The sequence below is a fragment of the Glycine soja genome, chromosome 8 (genome assembly GCF_004193775.1).
Source record: "Glycine soja cultivar W05 chromosome 8, ASM419377v2, whole genome shotgun sequence".
Lineage (NCBI taxonomy): Eukaryota > Viridiplantae > Streptophyta > Magnoliopsida > Fabales > Fabaceae > Glycine > Glycine soja.
Window position 1 is genome coordinate 36,490,038 of NC_041009.1, and position 19,337 is coordinate 36,509,374.

General features: G+C 32.7%; 1 pseudogene; it reads right to left on the minus strand.

Moving 5' to 3' along the window:
* Positions 1-3,599: 3,599 nt before the first annotated feature.
* On the minus strand, positions 3,600-13,906 carry LOC114424120 (annotated as a pseudogene).
* Between the last annotated feature and the right edge of the window lie 5,431 nt (positions 13,907-19,337).

The following is a 19,337-nucleotide window of genomic DNA, read 5'->3' on the forward strand; positions in this document are numbered from 1 at the left end:
CAATTTTATAAATTTGAATATAATCCAACTAGAACCACATAATATTTGGGACTAGACCAAATTTTCTTAACTTGTTGACATAATATACTACATTTATTCTTCATTATATAAGAAATATGTGATAGTTGAAAATATAATATCACTTTTTTTTATAATGAGAATTTAAAGTAATATTAATCTAAACATTATTTAGAACTAAAATGTAAAACTAAAGAAAAATACAACTAGATTAAGATATATTTTAAGACAAATTAAATGATATTAGTATTAATACAATATCGTTTTAAACAAAATATATTTTTTATTAAGTCAAAAAGATGTATTATATTAATATATAGTTTAAAATAACTTACTTTTTAAAATAATATATAACATCAATATATGTTAGGATGACCCAAAATATAGTTTGAACTCGTCCTTAAAATGTATGGGGTTTAATTTCTTAGATTCTACCCGTCAAAAGTATATCAACTCAAACCAAGAATTACTATGATCACATTTTATTATGGCTTTCGGGGTATAGTTGGGTGGTTATTTTTGGTTTGTTCCCAAGGTTATAGTGTATTTATAGTCATTTTGTTGGTAACAATAAAAATTAACCACAGAGGAGATAGCGAACCTATAAAATTCTTTTTATTGGATTCATTATTAAAAAGAGATTTTGACTTATTTAAAGTTTAACCAAAAAGTAAGTAAAATCTAATAAAAAATTATTTCTGACTAAAATCGAACTCGAATAATATTCGAATAGTTCAATCGTAACTTTGATACATTAACCACTTATATTTATTTACTTGGTTATATATATATATATATGGTATCCTTATATCCATATAAATATAATCTTTTATCTTTTGCTGATAAAAAATAAAAATAGAACAGGCCGAGTTATGAACACAGTTTAAACCCTGTTGGCTCATTTTCTCAAGATTTATAGTAAAGTTACTTAAGTGACATTTGATTAGATTCAGCTTGATTAAATCATGGGTTACCACCCACTATGTTGGCTCCATTATTAAGAATTATATATATACTAGTCTGTAACCCGTGCATACGCACGAGTCACTTGGTTAATAAAATTACAATCACAGGAGCATAATTGAATATTAAATAAATATATAATTATAATGTTGATGAAATGGAGATTGTTCAGAGAAAATAAACAAAACATAATTACATATATAACAAAATATAATCACATATAAAGCGAAAATTATAGCCACTTCCTTTCTCTTCTGATGACTATTTCCCAAATTCTTTCATGTGGCCGGTAATAGAATGATACCTCGTCTCCGTGATGGAAATTGTTTTCCCTGAGAAACTTGTACCATGGTCGGACGATACTTTTATCTTTAATGCCGCGGTCAAGTGTAACGACGTCCCATTGCAGAGGAGGTGCATTCTTCCTTAAAATTGTCAAGTGATTCTCACATTGTTTCAGATATTTCCTTGCATGTGATGGGATTTCCTGCGGATCATTTATAGAGATTAATAATGTTATTGAAATTCTCATAATAATGCAAGTTAATGTGATTGTATATTACCAGTGGTTGGGGAGCACCCAGTATACATTGGGTAATTTCAGTTCTCCAGGCATGTACACGGGAATGAAGTATTGGTCTACCACATGTCTGTTGATTCAGGGGAGGTGTAAAATGTAGATCAAAGATGGTGTTATCATCACAGGCAAAGAAGTTGATGATAATATACTCGTAAATTTTTAAATCTGCCCTGACGGTTGAGAGTCCATCTGCAAAAAAATATCTGCCTCGGTGTTGTTGGATCCGTATTGGGTAGGTTGCTCCATTGCATTTGAACCGAACTTCGTGTGGGTAATTGGGTGCCCATTGTTCATGGTAAAATAGGGGTATCTCTATGAATGTCTGGATATAAAAAGCAAGAAAATGCATGAAAAGAAATAATATGTCAAAAGAGAAAATGAAAAAAATTAAAGGAACTAAATGAAAATGATATAAACTTCCACGCGAAATCCACAGTCAAAGCAAAATGCTATATATTTAAAGTAGTAATGTGGTGAATTGAAAAGCATGCAAATGCAATGGAAGCATGGAAGTCAGCAGAAATAGGCAAAAACAGAACACGCAAGGCAGGAAACAGGGAAAAAACAGAACAAAGAGAAATGACATGATCAATAAAAAATCATGCAAATGGAATGTAAGCAATAACCAACAGATGCAAGGGAAGGAAAAAAAGCTTTTTGTATTTTAAACTATAACCTGGTCATTGTGGAAAGCTACTCTGAATTGCATGATTGCAGGTGGTCTCACAATTGGATATCTGATTTGCATGAACAAAAGATTTTCTAATGTCAAAAGTTTAAACCGAAAAAATAATGCATTGGAAGATATAAACTTTGTAAGAGTGGCTCCTTACTCTGGTTGAAGCGGTGGAGGATGAGGTACTCATCTTGGGTTTTTCTGAAGTAAAAGTATGGTGATGTGATGTTAAGATGATGTTTGCAGAGGAACGAGTAATATGGGTTAATAGTTTAGTGCACTTGATTAATTGATTTATCTTTTCGATGACATAAGTGGCGGTAGGTTTATGTTGGAAACGGTGTAAGTGAATAGTTGCTTCTTGAATGTGAAAGGCAGTGATGATATGAAGAGCCTCAAGGTGAATAGTTGTGGAAGTAACCGAACGGTTTTTTTCTGAATGGTTTCAGAAGTGATTGGACTTTAGTGCTGTTTGTGGTGTGCATATAATAGTTGGGCCTTAAATTCATTAATTTTTTCCATGAGGTTTTCGGCTTAATAGATTAATTAATAGATTAACAATGTAAAGTTCACCTAATCATTAAAGTATTTTGCACATTCCCGTGCTTGAAGTAATTGCAGTATCAACTTTGCCATCACCCATATCTTCTCAATTAATGCCCCTGTGAAACTGTTGTGTGTGCAGTTTCTAAAAAATCAGTAAAATGGAGGCACGTTAGAAAATAGAGAAGAATAGGCAAGATAGAGTAAAAAAAACTGAAATTCAAGCTGAAATAAATTAAAACAAAATGAAAAGGATTTTCTGTGAGGACTCTAATTCTCCCAGATAGATCAAGTTCCAAAGGATTGTAGTGCACTAACTACTACTACCGCTACTTAGTCATCCTTATTTATCCTTAGTTTTTTATTTATAATGTGATTTAAAAGATAAGATGTTTAACTGATCTAGCATATTTTGGTATTAATAAAACCACGTGTGTGTGTATATATATATGTATGTATGTATTTTTCTCGATGTGTGTCTGTGTGAAAGTGGTGATATGAATGGAATTGTCATTGTTATTTAAAAAATTATAGATTGGTTGTTGTTATTCTTGGTGGATTCTTAGTATTTAAAATCAATGGAATTGTCTGCAAGAAGTGATCACAAAAGAGTAGCACTGTTTCAGAAAGCATCAGAAAAGAATTTAAATTGATTGTCAATTCTCAATATTTAATATCAATTGAATTGTATTGAAGGTTGTAATAACTCAAATTATATAATGCAGTGATAATATAATATTGAACAATTGATTATTAAAGAATAGAACTGTTTGAAAAAGCATGACAATAGAATTGAATCTGATATTAAACAACTGAAACTTAACTTTTAATGTTTCTGAACACTTCTTTGTATACTACATTGGTGGTGGAATTCATGCTTTTCTACTCATCATCATGAATCAGAATTTTTAATCCTTTTGCTGAGTTGACCCTTGACAATGCAACATATAATTGGCCATGAGTGAATACCGGTGTCGGCAAATAAAGTCCAACCATGGATAGTGATTGTCCCTGTGACTTGTTTATTGTCATTGCATAAGATAGCATAATCGGAAATTGTCTTCTTAATAGTTTAAACGGCCAGGGTGATTGTGAAGGAGACATTGACATTCTTGGAATATAAACAGTGAGGCCAATGTTTTTACCTGAGATAATTTCAGTTGCAATTACATGTTTTGCCATCTTTGTTACCACTAATCTAGTACCGTTACATAGACCTTGATTTTGGTCGAGGTTTCTTAACAGCATTATAGGACTTCCAATTTTAAGTTTGATAGAATGAGTTGGCAAACCGGATGTTTTCAATGAATTAAGGAATTCAATAGTAATTAATTGGAAATATGAATTCTCACTGGTTTCTGATTTATCAATGGAATCAGAGCTTAGATATTCCATGTGGTCACCTATGATTTGCAAAATTACAATTTCAGTGGTTATATTTTTGTCTAAGCAAGTGACAATTAAATAAGTAATGATATAATTACCTGGAATGAAGGATAGCACGTAATCATTGATTTGTTCTACCGTTTCATTTGTTAAAGCTAGTATTGCCTTCGATTTAAAGAATTCAGGATTATTGTGGTGCTGATCTAAGTCTGGGAATGTTGATTTGACTATAGCACTGATTGAATCATCATATTGAGTAATGAGTAGATGAGCAGGAATTTGAATTGTAGCATAACCATCATTTTCATCATCTATAATTCCATCTCCAATGTCTAGAATCCATTTAGCAAATGTGGCAGTTTCTTGTTCATCAACTGATTCTAGATTGCTGTGTAAGCGCATGTTTTTTGTCAAGGTCAATATTTCACACGAATCCCATAGATAGGATGAATTGATTGCTGCATTTACAATGTTTGAGCGCGTTCCTCTTGGGATGACTGGTAGTATTTGGCAAAAATCTCCACCAAATACTATAACTTTGCCTCCAAATATTTGATTTGACTTTGATTTATCTGTGATAATATCTCTTAAACTTTGATCAAACACTTCAAAATAGAATTTCTGGGCCATTGGTGCTTCATCCCAAATTATTAGGCTTGTCTGGTTCAATAATTCTGCTAATTTGATGCCTTGATGGATATTACATGTTGAGTCTTCAAAAATTGGTATAGGAATTTTAAATCTGGAATATGCAGTTCTGCATCCTGGTAATAATAGAGAGGCTATTCCGCTAGAAGCAACAATAATTACAATTTGATTTTTTGCTCTCAATGAACTTGCTAATGTTCTCCATATGAATGTTTTTCCTGTGCCTCCAAATCCGTATAGAAAAAACATTCCACCTTCATTGTTGCTGACAACTTGGATAATTCTGTGATAAATTATTTTTTGTTCATCTGCATTGATAGGTAAGCTTATGTTATATTGAAATGAAGATTAATTTAGTCATTGATGGAAACAATTAAGTGAGGGTAGATTGCCTGTTATTAATAGAATATTAAAAGCATCAGTATAATTTATAATTTGCAATGACAACTTTTTATAAGATGTTAACTGTCATTAATAGAATTTATAATATATGAAAAGGTATATTGCCTGTCATGGATGGAAAAAGATGTTCAAATTCTGATCTCGTTTCATCATGGTTGTAGTCGAGTTCTGATAATACCAAGTTGTTTTGTAGGTAGGATGTGAGATTGATATCCTGAGGATATGGCATTGTAGGATAGTCTTTTAGTGATCTTTGGTTTATGTGTAATAGTTGTTCAATTTCAATCAATGTCAAATTTCTAAGAGTATCATCATTGATCTGTACTTCTAAGAAAAAAAAAGCAAGTTGTTAGTCAATAAAAAATAAAAATTAAGTTGGTAGTGAATGATTGTGACCATTGTTGTGGAACATAAAAACTGTTACAGCCTACTTAAGTTGATTGTTGATTTAGTATATTGATATGCAATGTCATAAGCTAGCCAATGCCAACATTGATTCCAAACTTCTTCAGGTTTGCTCATGGCACCTGTTAACAGAATTAATACAAATAATTTCCTTAGATAATTAGCTGTGCCCCAGTCTTTGGCCTCTTTGATTGCCTCAACATATTCTCTGTCATCTTGTAGAAAACCCATTGCAAAACATGCTTCTCTATATGTTGGATATTGGATATTCGCAACAGTCCTGATATCCTCAAATGAAGTAGGTCCTTTGCAGCTGCCAAACATCATTGTTAAATAAAACAATTCTCCTGTGGTTGGTGGTACCCATATCAGTCTTCCAATGGTATATCCTTTTTTTCTAGGTTGCCATGATCTGTTTCTTTTATTATATACAAACTTTGACACAAATTGCGAATAAGTTAGATTCTTGGCCTCATCAAAATCTTTATTAGTGTTCATCCAAGCTAGGAATTTTGAATCTGAAATAGTTGGTTTCGATAGTACATCATCTATATCATCATGATCTTCATAAATAATGTTGTGTTGATCTGGAAGATGAAAATACAATCTCTCAACAGCAGGCTTTCTACCATGGATTGGAAAAGCAAATATTCTCCAAGCAGCTTCACAGGAAGAAATGTATTTGTGATATAGGTTGGTTAGTAAAAATAATAGTTAGATAATAAATTATGCAGGTTAAGATGAAATTACCTGCAATCTAGATATTCTTTAAGTTCATCATTTTGAATATTTACATTTTGAACTACATTATCGCTATCAGAAAGCATAACAACAGTCACCCTATCATAGCCTTTGTTTATGTATTTAAATAAATATTTGATTGAAGTACTTTGATTACACCATTCAATATTTATATGAGCCCGATATTTTTTCAGTAATTTTGGATTGTAAGGTACTACATATCTGTTATCAATGATAACATCATTCTTTGAAATTGAATGACCATTGTTTCTTCTACGATAGACTGGATAACCGTTTGAATCCAAAAGAGTCTGAGGCTGAAATTGTTTAGGATAAAAACGACTGCATTTGCCTTCTTTCATACATGGAGAGTTGGGTTGTAAAATTCTGCATGGGCCATGTATCATATGGTTCTCCACCAATCTGTAGAGTTCTGGGTCATCTTGATGGGAAGGTATTTCAGCTGATATTATCTTATCAATGTCAGTTGAAGATGGATATTTATTGTCTGGATGTAGAAATAGTAATAAATGCACGTGAGGGAGTCCTCGCTTTTGAAACTCTATAGTATGCATATCTGTGATCCACAAAAGATAAAGTTACGATGGTAAGTATAATTCTGTATTTCATATTTGTAAAAGTGTTGGTTAAATTGTAATATTTTAGCTATTAATATCTATGTTATAGAACAAAGAAAAATCTCCAAATGACCAACTAATATTTGTATTTAATTTAAGTATAAAAACTGATGATCAACTAAACTCTATAAAATGCATATCTGTGATTCACAAAAGATAATGTTATGATGGCAAGTATAATTCTGTATTTCATATTTGTAAAAGCGTTGGTTAAATTGTAATATTTTAGCCATTAATATCTGCATTATACAACAAACAAAAATGGCCAAACGACCAAGTTATATTTGTATTTAAGTATAAAAATGATGGTCAACTTACATGCAACCACTTTTCCCAGTAATTGACCCTTTGTTAAGTCTGACAGCATGTGTTCATATTTTAATCTGAAAATTCGTGATACAATATCTAGCCTGTCTATCAGTTTGAGATTCAAAGGTGAAAGTAATCTACGAATTTCAGGCCAATTTGGATTACAGGTTAGAGTAATAAAAAGATTTGGAAAACCAACATGACTGCATATTGCCATACCGTCAAAGTAAAGTTGATCCATATAACGTGGGCTCCCAACAAACATTGAGGGTAAGATGACTCTTTTTCCCTTGGTTAAGCCTTTAGCTGTTCCAGTATCCAATGAAGTTTGTAAGCTAGAATACTTATCAACTCTAAGCTTCTTTTGGTTGTTTCTGATATAGCTAAGTCTTTCAGATTCCACCATGGTATAACCATCAACAATGAATTGTTGAAATAATTTTCGAGAATGCAATAAAGTCTGTGCTTCATTTGACCTGGACTGAAGTCTATAAGCAAACCACTCTCTCATTGTCAAACGGTTTCGCTTTCTTTTTTTGCTGGATGAAGTAAAACGATGAAGTATGTCAGCTCTATATCCGTCTTCTCCATAAGGAAAGAGTAGAGGATACTGTAGTGGTAGATAGCTAGGATGAAGCTCATGGATTCTTTGTAATTCTACATTTTGAGTTTCAACAATAATGTCTCTTTTTGAGCCTGGATGAAAATCGCCAACAATAAGTGCAACAATTTCCGGAACATTAGGCATATTATATACACGACCATCTTTTCCCCGAGCAACTATGAGTTGCAATTTGATATTATTGGCTTGATCGGCTGCCAATCTATCTCTGGGCATTCTAAAACTTTTAGCATGAGAATTGTGTTGATCGAGCATGTGACTTAAAGCTGAAACAATATGATTCTGAATTCTGGAATATTGACTGAAAAAACAATATTTAAAAATATCCATAACTGCACAAACTATTGAAAGTGAATGAATAATTTTCTCACTGACAGAAATAAAAGAACTTCTACCTCATGACATTAATTCTATTTTGCACTTCATTTTCTGTGTCAAAGATATATAGCTGTGCAAATTTGGGTTTTTTCCCAGGCATTGGTAATAGACTGCCTATTCTATGGCATGGTTGCCCTTATTTTGATCGTCGTAGGTCCTCTTGAATTATTAATTGTTTTATCTAGCTTAATTCCAGCAGAAGTAAAGGCAAACATTATGTTGTATGCTCGCAAGTTATGTTGATAATTTTTACTATCAATTGTATCATCATGAAATATAAGTTGTTGCAGATATTGGGGTGGATTTTGTAATAATGGCAATTCAACTTTGCCATCTCCACTACATAAACTGAACCTTGGATTCTGACAATTCTTATTTTTTGATATTCTTTCATCATACCACATTTGTGCATTACAATATCTATATTGGATGAGTTGATCACCAAGATCAGAATATCCTGAAATTGTTCAATATCATAGTACAATATCATGATCAGAATTTTGAATATTAATTTAAGAACATGTACAGTAGCATCTGAAATTGGAAATCAGAATTATAGTCATTACCTTTAGTGTTGATTACAGGCTGATTAGTTGGAGATTGACAATCCTCGAAGGGATTCATAAAATTAGAGCCTGAACCTGCATAAATTAGAAATATATATAATAGCAATATTTGAAACATAGCAAAAAAGAACAGGAAACATTTTTTTCCGGTACCTTGTGTGGATTCAGAATTTTCACTTTCTGATGAATCAGAAACAATCACTACAAAATAGAGAGGAAACAAAAGAACATGTGATTAAGGCAGCTAAGTAAATTCATTTCTTCCAGAACATGGTATATCAGATGTCTCACTATTATATTCTGAAGTGCAATTAACTGTTGGTTGTGAAGATGACTGAGCATGACCATGTCGCTTCTGCTACATAACACATTTTCTGTTGGTCCTTGCTTTTGCAAAATCGCATCTCTTTGCATGTTGATAGTTCTGCATGTTGAAAATGACTAAAGGCAGAATTGAGTTAATTGTGAACTAAACAATAGATTCACATTCAAACAAAGATCCAAATACTTGTTTTAAATGTGCAGAAACTACAATAAAATTAGAAGATGGAAAAAATCGAGGATGAAGCATTTCATTGTTTCTTGATTATAGCCTGACTATTAGTGGTGACATAAATTAGAAATACATATAATAGCAATGTGTAAACCATAGCAAAAAAGAGGATGAAACATTTTTTTTTCAGTACCTTGTGTGGATTCAGAATCTTCACTTTTTTGATGAATCAGACGCAATCACTAAAAAATAGAGAAAAAACAAAAGAAAATGTGATTAAGGCAGCTAAGTAAATTGATTTATTGCAGAACATGCTATATGAGATGTCTCACTATTATATTCTGAAGTGCAGTTAAGTGTTGGTTGTGAAGATGACTGAGCATGACCATGTCGCTTCTGTTGCATAATACGTTTTCTGTTGATCTTGGCTTTTGCAGAATCAGATCTCTTTGCATGTTGATAGTTCTGCATGTTGAAAATGACTAAAGGCAGAATTGGGTGAATTATAAACTAAACAACAGATTTATGTTGAAACGAAGAACCAAACGCTTATTTTAAATCTGCAAAAACTACAATAAAATTAGAAGATGGAATAAATTGGAGATGGGGGACTTCATTGGTTATGGATTATAGGCTGACTATTAATGGTGGAATTTCCTGGATTAGATATGTTTGCATGTTGCCAATTCTATATATTGAAAAAGGGTAATGATAGAATTGCCTGAATTGTAAGGCAAAGAGATGAGACCAAAGGTAGATGACATAGCAAAACTATGATGCAACATCAACAGCTAGCAAAATTGGTAATATAGAAATCATGACACTTGGTTTTGGCAAAAATTGGGTTTTGGGACTGTTGCTAAGCTTGCAATGAAAAATATTGTCTATTTAGGACTCTGGTGGCAATCTAAACACACAAACCAAGGCCATGATGGAAAATAGGTAAGGTAGAAATGATCATAGTTATTGGCGGAAATATTGACTTCTGTAACTGCTACTAAGCTTGCAATGGAAGACATTGTATATATGTTGATAAATTTTCCATTCACTAACACAAATTTGTTTAATTTGTACGCTCAAATCTATTAGCTCATGTGTTCAATTTGAAATATGAAATTTCTATTTTACATCTTTTATTTGGCATTATGTAACCTTGTCCAGCACATCACAAATTTTTCTTTGATTTCTCTTCGCCATAGATTAGACCTGTTTTATATAGTTCTACTTTGCTGTAGTTAAAATCAAGATTAAAGTTGCGTAAGCCATCAATGAAGTTAAAAATTGCAACTGAAATATCGAACACATGATTTTAGCAAAGCAGTGATAGCTACAAAATTGGAGTGATAACATTCATGGCAAACACATTCCAAATAAGGAAATATGATGTCAAGATAGAAACTTTGATTAATTTAAAGAGCACCTCGATTGATAAGGAAAACTGAAACTAAAAATTTAACACAATCCTCTGCATGCTATTTTTTTCTTAATCTGGTTTTTTTCCAGTTATTTTCACGCAATTCAGATGGGAATGGAATTCATTAAGCAGTTAATCAAGAAACAGATTAAAAACGTGAGAATATCGAGTAGCAACATCATCGCCAACGTAGCTATAAATTTTCCTCCTTGGTTGTTTCTTAATATTTGATGTTATTTGAACACCAATTTATCTCCTTCACTGTTTTTTTTATTTAGGCTAACTCCGCCATTAATTTGTTAGAACCATATAGACCATCAAAGGTATGATAAACAACAATTCAATTGTATCGAGGACAAGCAAACAAAGAATACTGGGAAAATCAATTGTTTTCAATGCCATATTTAATATAAGAAAACTTGCAATACTACAGTAGGAACACAATATGGACAAATCTCAATTTAGAACGTCTAAAAGCATGAATAAAAAAAAAACGATTTTCAAATGTGCAAATGCAGTGATAACAAAAATTACATAATTGTCTGTTCTATATGCCAATATTTTAATAGCAGCGTGAAAACACAACAATAAGAATCTGGAATCAGCTAAATTAGCTCTTATGAGAATGTCTTGTTAATTTGTTAGACGATAGTTGGGCTGGCGAAATTTGAGAGCTCCCTAACTCTTCATCGGCTTCATCAGATGACATCCGCTTTTTGGGTGTTAAAGGCAATCCCGCAACCGGATCATGGTCAACTGTGACAGACAGAGATTGTTGCATAAAGCATAAACTGGTAAATAAAAAAAAAATATAAGATATCAATGTTCATGACAGCAACATTAACTCACACATTCAGCATGCGTAGCATCATTGCAATCAACATTGGAAGGATCTATTTTGGAACATGCCTGCACCATATATAAGTTGATGATAGTCAAACTCATGAATCATATCATCATGACAACAACGACTAAAATAGATATCAGAAAAGAACACCTCACTATCAGGCAGCATCTCGAGAACAACATTGATCAAATCCAGGTCTTTTGAGTATCTAAGTACAACTGCATTTTTGAATTTTGATTGAATCCTGACCTTAAAAGCAAACACATGACCCAACAGTTTGTCAAGTGCTTAAGGGGAAGCATTCAAATCAAGATCACCATCCTGCCAGAAACAACACAAATTCACCAGCTGCCAGTTACAACTCGAAGAACAAAATATAATACATAAAATGAGAAGCAGCATATGATAAAGCATGAACATACTTCAATCTTGACCCTATTCACATCATCAGCTGTTTCACCAATCAATTTAGTACATTCACGGTCCCAGAGCAAAAATTTGCTACTCTCATTGTTTTGGGTAACCATGACTTCAACTCTATACCTACCAATTTAGATGCCAGTCAAAAACAAAATACTGAATAAAACATGTTAATGGACTAAAACTCCAATTACCTCAGAACAGGCTGATCATTATCCTTGCCACATCCACATGTGAATGGTCCTGTTTGGATGTCAGTTTTCCTATGACATTGAGCACAGACTGGATAACACCATGAATGGTTATCCATGACTATTTTGCTAATAGTCCCCACCGTAACTCAAACAACGTCCTTTTAAAAAACCATAACAATCAAATTGCCAACAATAAAATTCCATTGTTAGACACATTAGCTATAATATATGAATGCGAACAAATCTAGCCAAATTTGACTTCCAACTACAATGAATATAAAATAAACACAGATAGCAGGTCCACCTCAGAAATGACATTGATTTCTAAAATAGTTTTGGCTTCAGCCTTTAAAACAAACGAATCCTTTGATGATAGCTAACTTCCCCCTGAAACTTATGAGCTTGCTTGATCGCCAGGTAGCAAAACTCGACTCACCTCAACACCTAAATCTAAAAGCCTAAGCCAATCGAATAAATAGAATAAAGCAACAGAAAACAGTCAAGACGATTGTCACACGAATTTAACAACCACAGAGCAAAGATGATAAGCAAAATACCTCTCTTTAAATTCCTGAATTTCCAATATAGGATCATTAATCAATAGTTTTGACGCCTTGAAGGAATTGCTCACTGAAGCTGGATAACTTCCTGTAAATGCCAACAACAACAACAACAAAACTCAGCTATTGAGTATCCAAATCAGCAAATAAAATATCATACTTACCCTGTGCATCTTTTATTCTGGCATGTGTCAATATAATAACCATCGACCCATCATCCCCAGGTTCATTCAAATAGGATAGGAACTGAGTACAGTAATTCTCCCAAAGTGTGCAAGACAAAATTTCACCACTACAGTAAAGAAACAACATTACGTCCATCACCTCATAAGGATAAGATAGACATAAGCACAATGCAAAATGAAAAATAAAATTCTCGACAATATAAACTCTAAATAACCAAATATACACAGGAGATAGCAAAAACTATGATTAACCATAACCTCAAATCCTTCATTCTAAAAACAACCCTGGTATTTTTCGATGAAACATGCCGAAAGACCACCTGATCAACGACCCCAATAATATCTTAAACCACCAGAAATGAAAATAGGTCATCGAAAAAAACCCAAAGAAGTTATGATCAAAATGAAAGCACAAATTGTGACTGTACTCACCAACCAATAGGCCAGACACAAAATTGCCAGCAACAACATTTGCAAATTCAACAAATCTAAATTCCTTAAAAGGCAGTTCATGCAAATCAGCTTCTCTAACAACTGTCACTCCAATAAAAAATAACTTGTACTCATGTTCGCACACTCTAAATTGGCCATCATTCTTAACAACTTTGAAATTATGCATAACATAAGTGCAATTCTCTTTCAAATCAGCTTTCCAAGACTTGAGGTGGTCCGATTTACAAATAGCATGAATTTGATCACCCTGAAATATGCAAACTATATAATCAATAAATGACATGAACAACAATCCAACAATCAAATAGAGAGCACAAAATATACCTCATAATCAACAAAAACCATTTCCGCTTGCTCAGACTTGTTAGGAGTCCCAACGAACCAAAGATCGGTGATCCTAACAGCAAGCTTAAGCGTTTCTTTTGATCCATCAATAGACCAAATCTTGTCATGAATCCTCGCCATAAAATTACATAGACCTGCCAATTCTAAATGAAAAATGTAATAAATCCAATGCTAACAAAAAATAGAATAGCAACACACACTCAAATGACACATGCAATAACATTTCAATGAATAACAAAATAACATAAAAACAATGATACTATTCGTTGAACTACTAAGCCAATACATGCAACAACCTGAACCAAAAAAGAAAAGCCAAATTAGCAAATAGCAGAGAAGCAGAAACAAAAATTATATCTCTGAACAAATAATATTGCAACCATCAACAAACAAATAGAAAGGCCGAAAACAAACACAAAAAAGTTCAGCTTTTGGAAAACAGAATACCAACCCATCCTTAAACCACACATGCAATAAGATTTCCATCAATGCCAACATACCACAAAAAGTATTACACTATCAATCAAGCCAACGAACAATAACAGACAAATGGAAGCCAACAAAAAGAAAACTAAGAATTTGTAAATAATAAAAAACAGAATAGAACACGTGCTAGAGCAACATAAACATGCAGAATCCAAAATCACCAAACAACAAAAACCTGACAAAATCACACATGCACAACACACAAACAATAATATGGTTAATAAAAAAACACACAAGCACAACAGACGAACAATAATATGATTAACCAAAAACCATGTAAATACAATCCAACCATCGAAGCCAGTGATAAGAGACAAAAAACAAAAAAGCCAACTCAGCAAAAAAGCAAAAAAAAAAACAGAACCAAACAATTATAGCTCTAAAGGAATAATACGATCAATCCAAAACCATGTAAATGCAATCCAAAGAACAACTGACAAATGCAGGCCAATGAAAAGAAAAGCAAGAATTTGTGAACAATAAAGAATAGAACAGAACACGTGCTAGAAGAACATAAACATGCACTCGAACCTTCAACCACAAAAGAACGGAAATCACGAACTGGAAACCACAGCCTCACGCCAAAATCCTAAACAACAGAACAACTATATTGAAGATGGAAGCCAACTAAAAACAAATGAAAAAAGTGAAACAAATGCAATCAGCAACTTGGAACTTGCTAGTGAAAGAAGTAAAAAATGCTACAAAGAAGCCACGTACACCACCAACCACCAAAACTGCAAACGACAATCTAATCACTCAACAACACACCAAGCTACGTGGCTTAAAACCATAATCATAGAACCATAAAATAACACATGGCAGCAAGGTGGCAGAAAACCAACCCAACCTTGAAGGGCATAAATGACCAAAAAACAAAAAACTTGGACAGGTGTCAAGCTCTCAGCTATGGGTATTTTGACCAAAAAACCAAAATTTTGGACAGTTGTCAAGCTCTCAACCATGGGTATTTCAGTATTTTCCACATACTTCAATTTTAGTATATAGATATTGATTTACCTGTCATTTAGTGTATGTGTGTAAAAATCACAAGTCAATGGCACGTATCTTTGCATTCCTGATTCTCCACACAAAATATTATGACTACAACAATAAATCGTGTTCTAGCGAGATTGGTAACTATCCGAACTAATAATTGTGAAAGGGAAAGGTTAAGAGAATTAATATTTTGTTTTAATTTATTTATCCAAAAATATTATTGTAATTTAATTTATATTTTTTATAAAAAAATAATTTCACTTTCCTCTGTCCTCTCTCAACTCTCACACGATGCCATCACTTCTAACTGCACATTCATTTCCACCACCCAGATGCATCTATATTCATATTTGAATCAATATTTCATATTTTGTGAGTTTATCTTTAATTATATTGTTGTGGGCTTATATGGATCTTTTCCTTACTTATATGATACTAAATTTTTTTATTTCTAGCCGATGTGGGACTTTACACCTCACATTGTTGCTTTAGGCGGTTTATTCCACCAATCTCCCCCTCAAGTGTGAATCAATACATATGATAGTCTTCCCCTCAAGCAGAAGTCACTTTCATTCCATGAGCATCCAATGGTGATCCTTAGAACTTAATTATGGCTATCCAGGCCCGCCTAGTCATTGCTACCAACATACTCTAGTACCTTTCGATACAAGGGATTCTCATGTTCATGGATCCATCATCGTCATCTTAAAAGTCAGAAGTGATCAAAATAAAATGAAAGATTTAAAAAATGGTGAGTTGCACAACACAGTTTTTACACAAAAATGAAAATAAAATAAATGATATAAAATATATTTAATTATCAATTTAGTCCTCATATTCAAAAACATTTCAATTAGGTCTTTCAATTGTTAAAAATACATCAATTGAGTTATTTTTATCCAATTGAGTTTGACGGTGTTAAATTATATATTACAACAATTTAAATAATGAATAATGCTGGTTAAAATCGTCATTGTATTATTATGCATGAAAGTGTGAATCAATACATATGATAGTCTTCCCCTCAAGCAGAAGTCACTTTCATTCCATGAGCATCCAATGGTGATCCTTAGAACTTAATTATGGCTATCCAGGCCCGCCTAGTCATTGCTACCAACATACTCTAGTACCTTTCGATACAAGGGATTCTCATGTTCATGGATCCATCATCGTCATCTTAAAAGTCAGAAGTGATCAAAATAAAATGAAAGATTTAAAAAATGGTGAGTTGCACAACACAGTTTTTACACAAAAATGAAAATAAAATAAATGATATAAAATATATTTAATTATCAATTTAGTCCTCATATTCAAAAACATTTCAATTAGGTCTTTCAATTGTTAAAAATACATCAATTGAGTTATTTTTATCCAATTGAGTTTGACGGTGTTAAATTATATATTACAACAATTTAAATAATGAATAATGCTGGTTAAAATCGTCATTGTATTATTATGCATGAAAGGTCGATGGTCATAGGCTGGAAAGGTCGTCGGAGTTACAACAATGGAGTTGGTGTTGTTTGTGAGGCTTACGCATGAATAATGAAAGAAATATGAGGATGCACTAAATAGGACGAAGCCGCCCCCATGGAAATAAACAATGAAAGGGAGTGGTCGAGAAGGGTGGGAGGTGTTTCTTGATTGGTTGATGATTACGCCTTCAATAAGGACCGGAAGGGTGGAATCGAGTGAGGGTGATGTGGGTGGGTCATCATGTTCGCAAAGGGGTTGTCGGCTCAATTTTCAAAATAATAATAAATATAATGACGATTTTTAACTACCACTATTCATAATTTAAATCATCATAATTCATAATTTAACAATGTTGACCTCAATTGAACAAAAATGATTCAATTGATGCATTTTAAATAATTGAAGGACCTAATTGGAACATTTTAGAATTTAGGGACCAAAATTGACGCATTCTAAATAATTTAGAAACCGAACTAATAGTTAAGCATATAAAATAAGCTTTTAAAATAGAGAGAAAAAACCTCCATGTGCTCCTCGTGTACTTGTTTCCATTTGACGGTTACATGTGTACTATGTACATATATAATCAATTATGTTAAGACATAATTGATTACATATGCATGTATAACAAATTATGTTATATGTTAACATATAACATAATTTTATAACATAATCAACTATGTTATATTTTTTTTTATTACCCTGATATTTGTACAAAGTATTTATTGGCTTTGTCAATGACTAATCTTTGTTAGAGAATTTAGTTACCTTTGATGGGATCTCTCCTCTAAACCACATTTTTTCATCCACAAAACTAGAACCGAAAATCTTTCTTTAGGAGACCAAACCCAATAAATAATAATAGAGTTGTCAAATTTGGTTAAGCCTGATGGCTTATCGGGCTATGATGTAAAAAATTTAGCCTAAAGAAAATCAATCCAATTTGGCCCAACCTAATGGACCAGGCCGAGCTTATGCCTATTTGTCCCAAGATCATTTTTTTTTATTTTTTATTCTTTCCTTATAAAATTAGTGTAAATTTAAGCAAAATAAAAATAAATAGTAAGCCAATTTGGCCTAACCTAACTAGCCAAATGAGTTAGGTTAGGCCACAAAAAACATGACCTATAAGAGATTCGGGTTAGACCAGGCTGATCCACTTGACAATTCTAAATAATAATAGTAAAAAATAAGGATAATAGTAATAGTAAAATAATTATGATAAATAATAATAATAAAATAGATAATGAAAATTATGTTAATCTTTCTTACCTTTCTAGTCATTTTAATTCAAATATTTCATTTATTTTGCACTCTCCTTCATCTAAATCAAGCAACCTCTATTTAAAGAAATATTTAGTGAGTTTTTTTAAATTTTGATAAAATTTTAATGTGAATTTTTTATCTGTAGAATCAAAGACAAGTATAAAGGTGTTTACAACAACTCACACACCTTATTTGAATAACTGAGCTAGATCCCTTTGATTTTAAAATTATGAATTAAAAATATTTGAAAAGGCATTTAAAAGTAAAATAATGTTGTCAACTAAAATTATATACATAATTCTTTTGAAAATATACATAATTTATTTAAAAGAGTTTAAATTTCAAAAATTAAGAATCACATGTGACATATTTTAAAAGAGAATGGTGGTGGTGGCAGCAGTGCCGATGGTGCTGGTAGTGGTGGCAACCAGTGGGTGTGGTGGTAGTGACAATGGTATTGGTTGTAGTGGTGATGGTGATAATGGTGGTGGTGTTGGTAGCTGTGCAAATAGTGGTGATGGTGTCGGTGGCAGCGGAAAGGATCATTGTCAAATGTAGGAAGTGCGTATTTTTTTTAAAACTAAAAATTAAATGTACAAAACTTTTTTTTGTTGGTTTTGAAAATGAATATAAATGTGTTTTTAGAATAAGTTAAAAATCATTTCAACTCTATTTTTATCGAACACATTTTGTCTTAAAAATATATTTAAAAATTAAAAACCAAAATATGCAACCACCATAAATGGGCCCTAAATTACTTTTAAGAAAATGTACTAAAGTTTTTTGGTCTACCCATGGTTATCAAACTCTAGAGTTAATTCGTAGACTCTTACGAGTTTAAGAGTCTACTTGGTCCACACGGGTTAAATCACAAGCAAACCTGTTTTTTGGTAGACTTGTAGTGGACTCAAACCAAACTCATGCAAACTCGCGAGTCTAGGACGAGTCACACGAGTTTACTTGGAAAAAAAGGGGCCTTTACGACGTTGTTTGGTGCAGCCTAAAAAAAATTGAAACTCGTTTAGGGAATTAGGATAGCCATTTCTCGATCCTTTTTGCTTCTTCATTTGTTCCCTCTCTATCTCCCAATTTCTCCTTGTTCTTCAATCCCTAAAATGACCCTGAAACATCATGATTCATGACGAGTTCAAGATGCGAGACGCGAGTTTGGTGGTTCGATTGTGAAGGTTGAGCGTGAGATGCGAGTTCGATGGTTTACCTCAGGTTTGAAGGCTCAAGCCCGAGATGCGAGTTCTCCAATCACGACGAGCCCAAGACACAAGTTCTCCAATCACCTCTGGATCGGTTGTAACTTGTAATCGTG